The sequence below is a fragment of the Podarcis liolepis genome (assembly GCF_965112155.1).
Source record: "Podarcis liolepis genome assembly, chromosome: 8".
Classification (NCBI taxonomy): Eukaryota; Metazoa; Chordata; class Lepidosauria; order Squamata; family Lacertidae; genus Podarcis; species Podarcis liolepis.
The window spans coordinates 73,424,946-73,439,093 of record NC_139560.1 but is presented as its reverse complement, the minus strand read 5'-3'; the positions used below and the strand labels follow the sequence as shown (position 1 = coordinate 73,439,093).

Below are 14,148 nucleotides of genomic sequence, written 5' to 3'. Positions count from 1 at the left end.
TACCAACATAACTTGCAGTTGCAAAAAGGGGTTTGCAAACGTGCACGATGGTGGCTATTTTGTAGAATCACAAAATCAGAGTTGGAAGGGACTACAAGGGTCATCTAATTCACCCCTCTGCAATTCAGGAAACTTTTGCCCAAAGTGGGGCTCAAACCCACAACCCTGAGATTACAAGTTTCATGCTTTATTGACTGAGCTATCCCAGAAAAAGAAAAAGAAAGTCCAAAGTCTCACTGGTCATGCATGTCTGCTATAAGCCACCTATAGTATACCATGTCCACTAAAAAACTAAAAAAACACAAAAAAACTCTTTTCTATGGTGCAACTGGCATGGAAAGAATTGTTAAACATCTTTTCCATGCTGCCATCCTATGGCTTCTAAAAGAATTGAAGAGCAGTTGCTTTTCAAGTACCAAAAGTTAGTCATCCTAGCAAAGTTACTTAAATTATGCAGATTGAGTCCAAAGACAAAATAAAACCCAGTTGACACTTTGCTGAGGAAGCTGAACAAAAATAAGGTGTATAATCTGAGAAGAAATAATCAGAGAAGTTTTGTCTTTCTTACTTCAGGCCTTTTACAGAGCAAGGAGACATTCACCCAAACATACAGAGGAAAAAATCTTCAGAACTACATTGCCAATCAGGGCACATGGTAACTCAGCATGGTTTAATGCCTCATACATTGAACTGTTACGAAGAACAACCTCATGGCTAGCTGACTGTGACACTAACAGAAATAATTCTTAATTTGCACAAGGAATGACCTCTGATGTTGTATTTCCAACAAGTCATCCTTTAAAACAGAAACATGACCTTGTTCCTAGGGCAGAAATGGCAACCCTGCTCTCTTCTCATAAAAAGCATGATTGACAAATATAAGATTGTGATGAGATCAGTGGCGTAGCATGGGTTGTCAGCACCCGGGGCAAGGCAAGTAATTTGCGCCCCCTAACCCGTGGATTTGCGCCCCCTAACCCTAACCCCCAGATGTTGCGCCCGGTGCGGCCGGCCCCCCCTGCACCCCCCACGCTACGCCACTGGATGAGATAAATTAGTTCGTTTGTCAACCTGTTTTAATCAATCATTTGGGCTCTCTGCTAAATTGCAAAGAAAACTTCATCACTATTGTTGCCTCCTTGGAACCTGCACTAACCCACAGAATTTGTTCTTAAGAATAAAGCTAGGAGATATATATATAAAGCTCTTCCTCTCCCCTGTAGTGCTTCACATATGTTAGCATAGCAATCCTCAAAGCCACCTTGCAAAACAGGCCAGGATAATTATTCCCATGTTACAGGTGAATCTAAAAAAAGACACAAATTAAACTCAGGAATAAAACAACATCAGCACAAACACGGCCCGTGAAAGAACAGATGAGTTGTATTTTTCTTCCTATGAGTCAACAGGCAGCTATGTTTAAATAGATATTTCAGTAGGGAGAACATTCCTTAGCCTATTTCGCCTGGGTTGATGAACCTTCCTGCAGCTGTAACGATCACTTTCATACTTCACAGCATTTTACAAGTGATAGTTCACCTGCTTTATATGAAACAGTCCCACATTCAATCCTTGCTATCTCTAGTTTAAAAAACAACAACAGAAAACAGGTAGCAAGTGATGGGAAAGATCTTTGCCCAAAGCCCTGGAGAGCATCTTCCAGTCATGACAGATGGTACCAGAGGAGATGTCAAATAGCCTGACCAGGTATAAGGCAGCTACCTATGTCTCCTCTTTTAACACCCCTGTTCTTACACCACAGTCAAGGGCCTGAGATCCATGTTATCTCACACACAGACACACAGACACATCCCTGCTGGTATTACAGATTGCTGCATGCTGTGTTCTGTTTAGCTTGCAACAGTTTCCCTGATGCTGATTCAAAAGCAGGGAGCATTTGTTCTTTTGAATGTAGATATACAAGAGATGGCTTATAATATGCAGGCTGTGGTTCAGGCTGAATCTCACCAGCTGCGGCTTTGCACCGCATGAACAGTATAATGCCCATGTACAAGTATTTACGTCCTTCTTCCAAACAGCTAAAGGTTCTTGAAACTGGAAGAATGGCAATTTGTCCTTCAGTGGCAATAATAGGAACAAACAAAGGCAGTGATTTGTTAGAGACAGTTACAAGAACACAGAGGGTGTCTCTTGTAAATTAGGGGTGGGAAGATGGTGTCTCCCCAGAGAATTTTCTTAACAGATGAACAGACTCATACAGAGAGGCATTTTCTGAACAACACAGGTCACACACAGCTTTACTGACCTTTAAACAGCATCTCTCAAGATACACCAAAGCCAATGGTTCCCAGCCAAACTTAGTCGTTCTTAAAGTAGACCCACACTGTGAGGTGGGTGAGATTATCTGCTGGCGATCAGGCAATAGGTTTTTTCACCTGCCTTGCCCTACCCTCCAGCCCTAGGAGCCTTTCCCAGACCATGCTTTTGAGAACAGCAGCAGAAGCTGGGAAGAGAGAAGACGAATCCAGGGATATGTTTTAAAATAATTTTTAAAGTTGTGCATCCGTGTTTCTCAATTTGATCCTTTAACATGGTGCTTTCATGTTCTGTGGTATTTTATGCATTGTGACTTGCCATTATTATTTTTTATTATAGTTTAGTAATTCTAGTAATTGATAGGTGTAAACTGTTTAATTATGATTTGCTGATATTTGATTTTGCTGTTTTCTATTCTATTGTAATGGGTCACTGAATATTGTTTTATTTGATATAAGTTGTTTATTTCAAAGTTATTGTGACTCTTATTTATTTATGATTATTACTTTATCAAAATAAAAATAAATAAAAAAGAATGTATAAAATAAATAAACGTTATTGTGACTTTTTTCTTCAGGGCTCTTTGAATTGTGCTTGGAATATAATTTAAAACAATTTAAAGCAACTTTTAAACCCCATCCCAATTAAACAACAATTTTAGCACAAGGGAGCCGGCCCACACCCTTGCTCCACCCCCAGTATAGCACCCCCAAAGGGCAGTAGCAAGGGCAGTAAATTCCCCAGACCATTGCATAATAGATGATGAGTGTTTATCTTTCCAGACTTGGAGGATGTCTCCTAGATACTACATAGATGGCCAATCCTCCATTGTTAGTTTGTTGTGTGCCTACTGTTGGTTTGCCATGCGCTTACTGCTAGGTTGCGCATAGCCATGCCACCCCAGTGAAATTCTTCTTACAAAATGTTATCTTAGACCATAGCTGTCAACTTTTCCCTTTTCTTGCGCGGGATAAGGGAATTCCCCTTAAAAAAAGGGAAACATTGACAGCTATGTCTTAGGCTAATGCACATTTACCGCTGTATGCACGAGTTGTTTGTATGAGATCCACACATACCCCAGAAACACTACATTTATCGTCTGGCTCCCCCCCCCCCAATTTTTCCTAAGCTTTGTTCATGCAGCCTCCCAGTAGCTGGATCCATGTCCTCCCTGGATACTTTACAAATGAACTCAGTTCTGAAGACTTTTTCATGCGTTGATCTGTCAGTCACATCAGACACATTGTGCCCAGGCACCATAATTAGTATTCTGCAGTGGGGACCCTACCTGTGCTTGGAATTACATCTATGCGGATCATGGCAGGGAGGAGGGTCTCCCAACAGATCTTGCCATGACAGGCTGCACAAATCAATTTTCATTAATTCTGCCTCTTTAAATCTGTCTCCTCTTTTGGAAAGATTGTTATCTGCATCAGACAACTATGGCAAGATAATTAACAAAAACACTGCAGGATGCTGATAGCACCAGCAGCCAATTTACTTGGCAATGGTCTCTCTCTCTCACACACACTCTTTTTTTATAAGTGAGCTGGGTTAGAAATAATACAACAGATTTTTTGCAGAGTGACATCATGTATAAAATTCCAATACTAATCCAAAAATAATACCTTCTCAAATTTTAATTATGTAGCGTCAAGGAAGGATTAATGACTCGGAGTTTCTGACAAACAACTTGAGCGTTACATGGCCCCAAAAATGTTCACCGTAAGATTGACAGCTCAGAATCAGTGTCTCGGGGCTGCTCTAAAGTTCTTGGGATGGGGGGGGGGGAGGAGGCTGTAAGCTTATCAACCACTCTCTTTTGCACACATTCACTTCAAGCCATCCACTATATAACCCTGATTTCACAGAGGTAATGATGTCTCAGTTGCATGATGCAATTTCAGTTTCCATCAATGGCTGAGCCCGGAGAAACTGCAATTCAGCCCGGCAATGACAATGCAATGTGTTGACATCACCAGTGATCTGGCATTTGTTTGACATATTCCATTAGTGCCTTAAGTAGTTAAGGCTTGTGTAACAAGTGTATGCTCAGCAAACACAGGGCTTCTCTCTCCTCCAAGTTTTATATGTCTCAATCACAGCTCGGAAGGAAACAATTCCAATAATGTGACAAGGGGGGAAAAAGAAATCAATAGACATTTTAAGGGCGAGACCAAGTCAAGGGTTGCTTCTAGCGCTACATTTCCCCACTCACATTTAAAACTCTCCAGCTCTCGTAAAAACACTACTTCATTAATTGGATAGTGGGGGTTCAATGGAGCCGGGTTAAGTCATTCTGTTTGGCAAGAACTCCAAATGAATGTAGAACAGATAAGGATTTTGGACTTGCAGTTCAGGTGTGCATAAACCACAAAGACGGTATTTGGGGTCTGTAGTGACCCCAAGGTTTAACCCCCATGAGATACTTTTTCTTAACAGCTGCATCAACATAATACGGGCTATTAATTGAAAGGGTGTTTTATATATATATATAAAAATCACTTGGGCAGTACATAAACTTCAAGACATTGGACTGGAAGGGTTTCTTTTCACCCCATTTCACTTTAAATGTGGTTTTACTGATCACTGTATCTTTAGTAAAAAAAAGTTTAAAAACCCCACAAAAAAACAGAAAAGCCATACACACAATATAACAGCAATGGGGCTGAAGGCCTGCAGAGTAATTTAACTCCTTATGGCAGGTCTTATTGTGGATCTCTTTCTTTCCTTCTCTCCTCCTCCTGTGCCTCTGCCATTTTTCTATCACCTTCTCCGTCTAACCCTCGTGTCTAGAAAAATCGTGTCCTCCCTAAAAGAGGGCGCGTGTTGCAGTGAGACCTGGAGACTGACCTCCCGGTTGTGGGTGGGTTTATTGGACAACCACAACATCTGATTGGTAGGTCCCTTGTTGCTGGGTTTAATCTGGCTAATGGGGTGCAGTCTAAATGAATTGAGGGACCTATATTTACCTTTGCACATGACCCAGAGCTTCCTCTGTTGGAATGGAAACACCTGCCCACCTCACCCTGCTATTAGGGCATTTTTGCAATTGACCTTGCCATGCCGCCGTGTGTCATCTGTCATTCGGACAGGGGCACGGCAGGAGTTTCCCCCACTTGGCTGATTGGCTGTTGCCATTTGGATTTTGTCTTCCACATAGCAATTCATCACAACTTGTAAGGTTGCCGATAGGCACTGGTTCAGGTGATAGGGATGGGAGAGCAGTCTCGCCATCCCTATGTGAAGGGCATTCCGTTAAAGGAATCCAGGGACTCAACTTGGTTTGGTCAACCCCTGAAAGGGGGTTGTGCCCATGCCCGAGTCCAGGGGAGCAGCTGGGGAGTGAATGTAATCTGTTCCTGGGCTTTTCACCTACCCCAGGTGTTCACCCTTGGCTGGCCTATGCTGGTGCCCTGGGTCAGTGCTACCTGCAAGGGTGCAGGGAGCTAGTCAAACCAGAGTCTATGCAACCACTCACTTTTCTGTAATCAATAAAGTTGTGGCCTAAATTCTGCCAAAAACCAAAACTAAAATTTGAGTCAAATGTGTGTTTATTTAGGGGGGAGGTCTCTGGGTCTGAACACGCAAATGTAGTTGATGATGACTGAAACGATATACACATGGCGATTTACAGCATAAAACACCCAATAACTGGTTTGCAACATCAACCCCACCATGTGAGAATCCCTTGTATGTAATCCAATCCAAATAACTTTATTGTAGTAGCCATTGGCCATGACAATCTGAATCAAAAAATAAATACAAGCAAAAGAGATGCCACACCACAAACAATAGTCTCTATTTAGATCTCTGTTTAGATCTTACAGTTCACTGCTATATAGTCCAGGACCTTCTTTCTGATCTTTTTGGCTGCCAGAGCAAAAAGGGCGACTTTGTGAGTCATTGAAGTGTTTACATCGCTAAGAAGCTATAGGGCTTCTTCTCTGCTGGGGAGAGATATCTTTCCTATATGGACGGTAGGGTAAGAAAGTGCCTCTTGGGTCCAGTGTATAGTGGGCAATATAGTAAAAAGTGCATGATGTCTTCCACCTGCAGTTGCCCATGTATACAGAGTGGATGATGGCAGTGCCTGGAGACAGACAGTCAGGTCGTGCATCCTCAGCAGAGACCAAATGATGAATGACCGCTGAAGGAGTGCAGAAAGTAGAAACACCATGGTTCATCTGCAGCAGCACAACCGGACACCTCCATCTGCCCCAGCTGCAACAAAACATGTCTGTCCTGTGTTAGTCTTTACAGCCACAGCAGGCACTGTAAACTTCCAACAGTGTGAATTCAGCCCCAAAGGCACACTCCTTCATTGACTCACAAGACAGACGGATGCCAACGATGTAATAATAAGAGGGGGAGGGGGGAGAACAAGACCTGCCCCCTGAGACATTTAAAAGGCCATAGGCCTGGTTGAGAAAATGTCTTCTAGTGTTTCCAGCTATGAAGGCAATAACAGAGCGAGCATGTTCCACATTGGTCATCTGCTCTGCTGAGCATCTTAAAGATCTTAGCAAGATCATCTGAGAGTTGGACTTGACTCCCTTCTCGTATTGCTACTTTAACCCAGAAGCATTTGATGTCACCGGACTCAGTGAAATCACTGAATTTTCCAGCATTTCAGACAGTGGTACAGAGAAAAGAGACTGAAAATGAAACAGGGGAGATAAGAGAGTCATTTTCCTCCCTTTTTGGTCATTGGCATCACTGCCACTGGAACATTGTAAGTGACATCAGAGCAGCAATGAGGATTGGTAAGTAAGGATATCTAAGGATCCCAGTGGAAATGAGAATGGAAACTGCCACAATTTGCATGTTGCTCAAGGTCAGAAATGGAAATCATGCAAGTGAAAATCAATGGTATCCACTATTGTTACTTTAGCTCACAAATGTTACATAAATACATTATTTTCTGCATTGTTCTTGACATTCGCCTTCCATTGTAATTACAGTGGTACCTCGGGTTACAAACACTTTGGGTTACAGACTCCACTAACCCTAACCCGGAAGTAGTACCTTGGGTTAAGAACTTTACTTCAGGATGAGAACAGAAATTTTTTCGGTGGCGCCGTGGCAGCAGCAGGAAGCCCCATTAGCTAAAGTGGTACCTCAGGTTAAGAATGGTTTCAGGTTAAGAACAGACCCCGGGAATGAATGAAGTACGTAACCAGAGGTACCACTGTATAATAATTATTTGCATTGGTTTGGGTTATAGCCGATAGTGAGATGAATAATGTAGGTTTAGAGGAAGGCAAGCTGCAGCAGAATGGAAACAGCACTGATTGCTGCAAGCTCAGGGTGAGACAGGATGTACACAGGGAAGCAGACTTTTGGACCCAGCCACTGACTTTCAAAAGGTAGCATAGGAAGAGGCCTGTTAACTACAGAATGGAATTATTCATATTTCCCTCTAATTTGTTGAGAAGTCACTCCAACTAGTATTCTACTAATGGTCTCAGGACATAATCTGAAGGCCCAATATATAGCAACCTCACTGATCCTAAGCATGCTGGGGTGATGGGTGCCTATATGGGAGACTCCCCTGGTATCCTTGAAGAACAGTAGAATATAAAACAACAATCCAAGGACAACTCAATGAATTCTTGTAAAAAAAAACCTTTCATCTGCAGGTTATGTCATTCAGCCATACATATAAAGCTCACCCTGCTTTTCAATCACACTTCTTTAACTTGATTTTCCTCTACTGTGACATATAAACAGATAGAAGCCAAGCTCATAAAAGAAAGTGAAATATGAAGCTTTCTAAGCCTTTGCATTTGTCTATTGTAAATAGCTGCCCATCTAAAGGAGCCACCTCAGAAACTGGAGATATCAGAGAGAATAATGATCATGTTTACTTATCCATAGGTGTTTCATGCTTTTTGGCAGTTTCCCAGATGTGGAGGCATTGGTGAGTCGGAGGCTGAATTGCTCTTTGTTTTCATGACTGCTGCTGTGCTTTTACAGAAAGGTGCCTGTGAGAGTCATTCTGATGATCAAAAGCAGGTTCTCAGGAGGAGAAAAAAAAAACAAAATGAAATGTCCTGCTTGTGGGAGTGGTATACTTGTGTGACCAGTTTAGGGGGGGGTGAGAAAGAAAGAAAAATCACACGTTGTGGTTCTTCTTCCGTGAAATGAAATGTTATGTTATTCATACAAGTGGACAACTTTTGGTGAGCAGCTTAATTTTTAAAAGCATCACAAGGCCACGTAAAAGATTACTGCTAGGAGGAACAAGCTGGACACTGAGCAGATGGCAATGACCAGTAGACATTGACATTGTCCACCAAAGGCTTTGAGCTTTCACCTGTCCTGGAAAGGGTGTCAGTCTTAACAGCCTGGGCACTTGCCACCAGTGACAAACTCAGTGTGGCTGTGGCCGTGTGCTGGTCCCGGGGGGGAATACCGTGAGGCGTGGTCAAGGGTCGAGGGTCTGGAGACTGTCCACCAAGCATAGAGAAGGGGAAAGTATATCTGAGGTGCACAGTGGCTGGTTTTTGGTTATCAGTTTTTGAAGGTACAGAAGAGCCTTAAGGAAAAAAGTGTGAAGTAGATTTAGTGGGCAATTGTGTGACTACAGTGGTACCTCGGGTTACATACGCTTCAGGTTACAGTCTCTGCTAACCCAGAACTTTGCTTCAGGATGAGAACAGAAATCGTCCTCCAGCGGCGTGGCGGCAGCAGGAGGTCCCATTAACTTAAGTGGTGCTTCAGGGTAAGAACAGTGTCAGGTTAAGAACGGACCTCTGGAACGAATTAAGTACGTAACCAGAGGTACCACTGTATTTCCTTCCCGCCCCCCATTGCAATATTTAAAGGCTGGGCTTGCCAGCTGAACAGATATTCTCCTGTTGGGCCTCCTACTGTGTCTCAAAGAACCATGCAACATGCAGAAATCAGCCTGGGTGGTTGTAGGATATGAGAGCCAACATAACTCCTGCCTATGCCAAGCAAAAAATCAGGAGCTAGTAAAAGTTAGCAATGTTGTTAAAGACAGAGGAGCCTGGTTAGGATAAACGAACATTTGCAACCCTTATTTCTAAGCTCCACCCATTATTATTTTTTAAATGAATTGGTTGCTGCAGGTCGTTAGGGAAGGAGCTGCACCCACTAAAATTTGGCAACTCAAAGATACAAGAGTCAGGGACAGAGGGAGGTAAATGTAGGGGTGGCTGTGTAGCTTTATTTACTCAATTCCCTCCTTTTCTCTTGTACCCTTTAAAAGATAGGCTTGTCAAATGTTCTGAAATCCCCTCAGTTCTCTGGCTAATTCCGCCAAAAAGAAAACCTAACCAAAACTCTGTGGCGGAAGATGTACTGAAGGAGTAAGGAGAAATGTTTCTCATCTCCTCCATTAAGCATGGGGTTGGACTATATTATATTCAATAACCCTTTTATCTCTGCCCCAAGGAACTGCTGAAGCTGGAATAAGTGTAAGGAAGGACACCATACTATATCAATATTGCCTGAAGAATATATCCTTTACGAGTATGCCTCTTAAGAGCTGAAATTTCCTGGCATTTTGGAGCTTGTGTGAATGTGAGAAGCTCTTTAACACATCAAGTTAAATTGGAAGAGTTTTGTTGTTAATTTATGTTTTAACTGAGTGCATTTATACCCTGATTTTCCTCTAAAGAGCTCGAAGCAACATACATAATTATGCCCATTCCATTCTTTTATTGACAACAATGCTACAAGGTAGCTGAGGCTGAGAAACTCTAAGTAGCCCAAGATCGACTAATTTCATGTCTGAGTGTGGATTTGAACCTGAGTGTGGAGTTTCCCTTGCCTTTGTCAAACATTGTAAACACTACAAGACACTCATATGATTGGAGTCTGAGGATAGGATTTGAGATTTTTAATGCAGTCTGCTGCCCTGTCCACTCCCCACTCTCCAAGATTTCCAGGGTTCTGAATGAGGGTTAGGGGAATATGTTCAAAAGAAAGTATATTATCTAGGTTTATGTTGGCTATCCTTATTCCATCCTTTATTCAGATCTGCAAGAGTCTTAGCAAGATTCAGATTATCGTCATTATTTTTTGAAGAGAGAGATTCAGTGTTTTGCAATGGGTCAGGGCAAAGACTATGAAACACTGACTTTGATGGAAATCTTTTGATTTTCCCCAGTAATAAGGGACTAAAAACTCCTGTTTGCTTTGCTTTGCTGGGAAAGGAAGCACCCTGTGTACTTCACATGATTCATGCAAATCAATTTGTGCTGTTTGTGCCAATTCTTATTGGGGGGGGGGAGAAATCAGTCTATATTGGTTAGGGTAAGGTGGATGAGATGAACGTCTTGAATCTGTGGAAGATTAATTATATGACAGGCCTTCTATTTATTAGAAACATGAAAATGCAAATTATTAGATACTGCGAGATTGATTTTCTCTATTCCAATGTTGAAGAATGACCTTCTTCTAGAGATACATTAAGTACCTTCAATTATGGTGTTCCACTGCTTGATCAAGAAATATCTATTTGTGAGGGAAAACACTGATTTTTAGTGCCAGCTCTAGTGGAATTTTTTTAGATATCTGTGGTACTTGTGCTTTTTAGTACCTGACTGTTTTTATTATATTGATTTTTTACCTTGTAAACTACCTTGTTGTTTTATAATGAACAAGGCCCTGTGGAACACCCCTTGGAATGCCCTCCCATCAGATGTGAAAGAGATAAATATTATATGACCTGTTTGTCAGCCCCTGTATGGGCAGACATTTTGTGAGGCCCGGCCCTAATTCAACAGAGGCCACTCCACTGAACATGCTTGAAACAATTTACTGCCAAAGAAATGCGATATGTGATTTGCTGACACAGGTAGTTCCAAAACTGGGGTGTCCTTTCAGGAGAACAGAGTAGCACCCCAACATGTTGAGCTTCAGGTGACATGCAGTCCTGTGAACATAGGAGCACCTACATTTTGAATATGGATATAAATGGATGGTCCTCTGTCATGGATGCTTTAGCGGAGATTCATGCATTGCAGGGGGTTGGATTAGATGACCCTTGGGACTCCCCTCCAACTCTACAATTCTACAATTCTATGGTTCTATCTTAAAAAGCAGAGACATCACCTTGCCAACAAAGGTCTGTATAGTTAAAGCTATGGTTTTCCCAGTAGTGATGTATGGAAGTGAGAGCTGGACCATAAAGAAGGCTGATCTCTGAAGAATTGATGCTTTTGAATTATGGTGCTGGAGGAGACTCTTGAGAGTCCCATGGACTGCAGGAAGATCAAACCTCTCCATTCTGAAGGAAATCAGCCCTGAGTGCTCACTGTAAGGACAGATCCTGAAGCTGAGGCTCCAATACTTTGGCCACCTCGTGAGAAGAGAAGACTCCCTGGAAAAGACCCTGATATTGGGAAAGATGGAGGGCACAAGGAGAAGGGGACGACAGAGGACGAGATGGTTGGATAGTGTTCTTGAAGCTACCAGCATGAGTTTGACCAAACTGCGGGAGGCAGTGGAATACAGGAGTGCCTGTTGTGCTCTAGTCCATAGGGTCACGAAGAGTCGGACATGACTAAACGACTAAACAACAACAACATGGTTCTATGAAAAGGCCCTATGTCAAATCGATACACTTCAAAGGCACAGGTCCCTTTGCTTGGAAAAGAGGATTGTGTGAGAGATGACTTTCATACAAACTGATACCATTGTAAATGTTACAGACATTTTCAGAAGTAACTGCAACAGAGAGCTCTAATTTAAAAAAACAAAACAAAAACTAACCATTTTGCACCCCCATCAACATCTCCTTACCGCTGTTTTCCAGCCCGCCACTCCCCCCAAATGTACTTCCCTTCTCAAAATCAAAATGCCCAATGAAACAGCACAAACAACACAGCTCCTTCTGATATACTGTACGGAACACAGAAACCAAAAAGGGGAAGAGGAATCCAGCCTCTCTCTTTGAAGATCAGTTGCTTGAGAAACGCGAGTAGTAGCCAAACTTCAAAGAGAACGTGGCCTTCCTACCTGGCTGAAGCACTTCAGAGAGAGCTAATTTACCTTCTCTGGTAAAATCAAGCCTTCGAGCAGGTTTGCTGCCTGTGAACTGCTAAAGCTAGTGGACATTTGAACCTAGGTATCAATCCCTTTGAAGTTTGCCCACAGTAGTCATTAGCATTTCAGAGATGGCAGAGCTACCCTTTCCCCTGCCTAAAAAATTCCTCCCCACCTTAGGAAGTTAATATCAGGGTTGAACTTTCTGCAAGGGGTGGGGGATCATGCGCTTAAAAGGACAACATTTAAACAAGGCAATGTCTGCAGGTACCTGGCTACAATGAAACCCTAGCAGTTCAAAAGCACACCAGTGCAAGTAGATAAATAGGTATCATTGCGGCGGGAAGATATAAGGCATTTCCGTGCACTCTGGCTTCCATCACAGTTTCCCGTTGTGCCAGAAGTGGTTTAGTCATGCTGGCCACATGACCCAGAAAGCTGTCTGTGGACAAACGCCGGCTCCCTCAGCCTGAAAGGGAGATGAGCACCACAACCCCATAGTCACCTTTGACTGTGGATCCATCCAGGGGTCCTTTACCTTTTAACGTGAATTCCAGTGGATTTTGAAGGCTGGGCCATAGTTTAGCTTACATGGGATTGAGTGCAGACACAGTTGTATAAGCCAGTACCACTTAGTGGGAATGCACACACAGTTGCTGCAATGTTTTGCCATCAACTGGGTTGTAAGTCCTTCAATAGACCATTACACTGGGGCCAAGGGTTTGTTGGTTTATTTGCTTTATTAAACAAATTTATAGACCACATCACAGCAAGAAGCCATCAAAATGGTGTATATGTTAAAAACAGTATGAAATGGAAACCCAAACTCTAAATCAGTTTAAGAAGCTCTAAAATAATAAGGCCATACATACAAACTGTAAATACAACAGAGCAATGCACTGGCCTGACATTGTTCAGAAAGAAGCCAAAGACCTTTGCAAATATCACCTAATGAAAAGCTCAGCAACCTTGGACTAATTATGATCTTTTCTTTTCTTTTTAAGGCAATGGAAGTCATTACAGGAACAAAGACATTTATTACATATCTTTTAACAGTATTTAACCCATTGTAAAATGGCATAATGAGGCACATTTTAATTAAAATGAAATGAGAAAAATCAGTTTAAAATCAGTGAACCACCTGAAGCTTTCAGGCTGTTTAAAAAAGACATTTTCAGCAGATAAACTAAGGTTCTTTAAGCTTCAGTTTAATAGCAGGAGGAAACTCTAGGGTATGTTTTATTGGGCTGTTAATATATACCTCTACTGGCTAAATGCACTTGGTCACACAATGAAACCCAAAAATGTATTAATTGGCCAATAAAGCATGGTCTGTCGAGTCTTGATGCCACAATGTAATGACAAAAGCATTTGTTTACAAAATGTCCCCAGATGACAATTAGTAACTCATGTGGACATGTGAACATGCAAGTATAGAAACAGATGGCTGCATCAAATGTGATGTTGACATGTTCTTTGCTTGCATTGTATATTGTGCATGCAACATTCAGATTCAAAACCTATACAAAGCTCCCTTAGATCAGGACAAATTTGTCTGGGTGCAAAATTGTTAGGGGTGCAAAATTTCAACACCTGGGACTGCCTCAATACAGCTGTGTCCTTCCATCACTGGACTCTGTTGAAAACGGATTCTCCATGCGAACCAGGAAGTGACGTCTCCAAAAAGCAGAACAACTCCTCTTTTTCTTATCTCTGTGGCTGCGATCTCCTAGGTGATGTGGATGCCATTAGGCAGTTGAATGTGCAGGCATACTCCATCCATTTCCATCCCTTCCACCCCCATCCACATGGCCTCAGGTGCTGGCAACCCATGCTATGCCACTGATAGGG

General features: G+C 42.3%; 1 protein-coding gene across 3 annotated transcripts in view; it reads right to left on the bottom strand.

Moving 5' to 3' along the window:
- The window catches only part of CDH12 (cadherin 12), a 601,545-nt gene that overhangs the window by 543,700 nt on the left and 43,697 nt on the right, over positions 1 to 14,148 (bottom strand). The window contains exon 2 of one of the 3 annotated variants that reach the window (XM_083519265.1): positions 2,319 to 2,464. The exons of the other annotated variants lie outside the window; for them this stretch is intronic. The gene's annotated coding sequence lies outside the window, so the exon portion shown is untranslated. The remainder of the gene's footprint in view (positions 1 to 2,318; positions 2,465 to 14,148) is intronic. 3 annotated transcript variants of the gene reach the window in all.